At 45.2% G+C, this 2,957-nt stretch overlaps 1 protein-coding gene across 1 annotated transcript in view; it reads left to right on the top strand.

The window, feature by feature from the left end:
• Nucleotides 1-2,430: 2,430 nt before the first annotated feature.
• Nucleotides 2,431-2,957, top strand: part of APBB2 (amyloid beta precursor protein binding family B member 2) — a 329,153-nt gene continuing 328,626 nt past the window's right edge. The window contains exon 1 of the mRNA XM_006169204.3: nucleotides 2,431-2,518. The gene's annotated coding sequence lies outside the window, so the exon portion shown is untranslated. The remainder of the gene's footprint in view (nucleotides 2,519-2,957) is intronic.

The following is a 2,957-nucleotide window of genomic DNA, read 5'->3' on the forward strand; positions in this document are numbered from 1 at the left end:
CAATCCCTTCTCCTCCATTCTCCTCTCAGGATCTTGGGCATGCATGCACACACGCCCAGCGTGAGTTTAAGCTACCGGGTCTGGGACTAGAACTGCGATTGACTACATGAGAGTCTAGTGACATAGCCATTACGCTAACTGCTGGTCCCTAAAGAATTATTTTAATTTTATTTATTATTATTATTTTCTAATTTGATTAGAGAGAGACAGAGAGAGAGAGAGAGAGAGAGAGAGAGAGAAATTGAGAAAGCAAGTCACCAGGACCAGGATTTGAACCATGATCAGGCATGTGGGAATCTAGCCCCTTTAACCACCACGCCACCTGCTGGTCTCACTGTTGCTTTTTTTTTTTTTCTCAAAAGACCCTGGTTATCTTCTCCTGTGTTATAAAAACAATGGTACAGTTTTTAGTAGAAAACATGATAATATAACCAAGTATAAACCAGTAATTTAAAAACCCACTTGAAATCCCACTATCTTGGTAGGTATCACTTTTGTATATTTGAAAAGCAAAAGATTGTAGCCCTTAACTGCCGAAAATCTTGTTTTGTATCATCACGTCTTCACCTTATTAGGGAAAAAAAAACTCTAGTCGAAGATCATCTCGGATCGATGTCATTTCTGTACTGTGGTTATTTTGATGCTAATACCTGAAATAAACTTAAATGAACAGGCAACATAGAAAACAGCATTTTCAGCTCCGTGATGTCTGTGTGCGTGCAGAGACTGTGACTGTTCGTGATAAAATGATGTTCTTTTCTTGCGCCTTTAACTGTATGTTTGCATTTGTGATAGTTCTCACTGGCCCAGACAGTGCAGTCGGGTGCTTGAGATTTGGAGTCTGACGGATCTGGGTTCCGGGGCTGGCTTTCTGCATTTCCTAGTTGTGGCCCTGAGCAAAGTTCTCAGCTCAGCCCTCCCTGGTGGGGTTGCTTTGAGATCCAGTGAGATCAGGTCAGTGCCGAGGCAGTTAAAGTTATTGCTGTTTTTTAGAGAGATTTTTGCTATAGGGTACAAAGATCTGTGCATTCACCGGAAAGACAGAGAAAGAGAGACAGAAAGCGAGAAATCACCCACTGGAGGGATGGCCACGCCGCAATCCCTTCTCCTCGTTTTCTCTCTTGGGCATGCACACACATGCATCCAACGTGAGGTTTAAGCCACCTGGTCCAGGACTCAAACCGCAGTCAACCATGTGGGAGTCTGGAGATACCTATTACACCATGTGCTAGTCCCTGGATATGTTCTGGTAGGTTTCACGTTTTTTCAATTTTACTTCATTTTGTTTTTACATTTAATTATTACTATTATTATTATTGTTGTTATTGCCATGGGTTACTTGTGCTCACCAAAGGGGGGCCAAGGGGAAGCACTACCCAATGGGGTGTAAGCATGCCCCCCCCTTTTACATTTTGCCTGAGGGCACGTGAGTTCACCAGAGCGGGACAAAGAGAAAAAGATAGAAGGAAAGTGAGAAATCACCCCCTCGGGGAATGGCCATACCACAATCCCTTCTCTATTCTCCTCTCGGGATTTTGGGCACACACACACACACACACACACACACAAGTCTCCTGGTCTGGGACTTGAACCATAAAGTCAGCCATGTGGGATCCAGTGCCTTAACCTCCATGCCACCTGCTGGCCCTATTTATTGCATTTTGTTTCCAAATGAAGTGGAGATCTGACCTTGAACAAAGATAATCGAAAGCGTCTTGTTAGGACTGCGTAGACTCTGCGTGTTTTGAATGGTCTTCGTTGGCCTATTGGTAAAGGTATGCGTGGTATTCTTTAGGACTTCTTAGATTCTGCTTCATGGCCAACAGGTAGCAGAGAATTGGAGTGGTGTTAAGCAAGCGTGTGTACACAACCCTGTGAAGTTAGTGCATACCAGACAAGTGAATAACATACTAATTATTATCCTACCTCGGAGAATGTCTGGTAGAGCCGTAGCTTCGGGCACCATGTAAGACTTAGTTTTTACTGCTGGCAAAATAGTGATGAGTATTTTTAGCACAATCTCTACCCTTTGAAAAAAAGTAGTATACTCCTCGCTACTCCTGGATGATTTTATGCATTTTAATTAATGTTATCTTATTGCACTCGTGCCCTGAGGCTGCTCGAGTGAAAGATACCATTCCAGAAGGCTGATGAAATCGGATAGGTCCGACGAGGGTGGCTCTGGGAGTCATATTTACGGTTATGAAATATTTTAGGCCCACCTCTGTGAGACATTCCTGTGCTGTAAACACCCGGCCTTCTGAATCCATTTGTCTTAGAGTGTCGTAGAGAGTTGCTAAGCCAGTCGATCAGCTTGGCAGTTTCAGCTGGGGGGTGACTTTGTTATCGTCGCTGGCGTTAAGCAGAGCTTTCCGTTTCTCACTTAGAATCTCGTCATGGAATGCGATGCAGGGCAATGAAAGCGATTTTATAAACCAAACACCCAACCCTCCCGGCTTCAGTTCTGGCCAGTCAGACTTCACACGTTGTTGATCGAGGTGGCAAACTGCACGAGCAGGTAAAGATCAGCTTTATTTGGGTCTGAGTGAGTAACCCACTGTAGGGCACGGGAATGATGTTTTAAATCAGTTGCGGGAGCCAAATGCAGTTAAAGTGTTGCAATAAAGTGGAAGCCAATCCTCCGAGAAAGAAAAAGAAATAGTGTTTGAGTGTGGCTTCAAATAAGATGCAGCCTGGGAACCAGCAGTTAGCGTAATGGCTATGTCGCTAGACTCCCATGTAGTCGACTGCGGTTTCGCATCCCGGACCCGGTGGCTTAAAACTCACGCCGGGCGCGTGTGCGTGCGTGCCCAAGATCCCGAGAGGAGAATGGAGGAGAAGGGATTGCGGCGTGACCATCCCCCCTGGGGGGTGATTTCTCGCTTTCTGTCTCTATGTCTCTCTCTGTCTGTCTGGCGAGCGCACGCGCCCTACAGTGAAAATCTCTCCAAAAAAAA

The sequence above is a fragment of the Tupaia chinensis genome, unplaced genomic scaffold (assembly GCF_000334495.1).
Source record: "Tupaia chinensis unplaced genomic scaffold, TupChi_1.0 Scaffold146907_1, whole genome shotgun sequence".
NCBI lineage: Eukaryota > Metazoa > Chordata > Mammalia > Scandentia > Tupaiidae > Tupaia > Tupaia belangeri.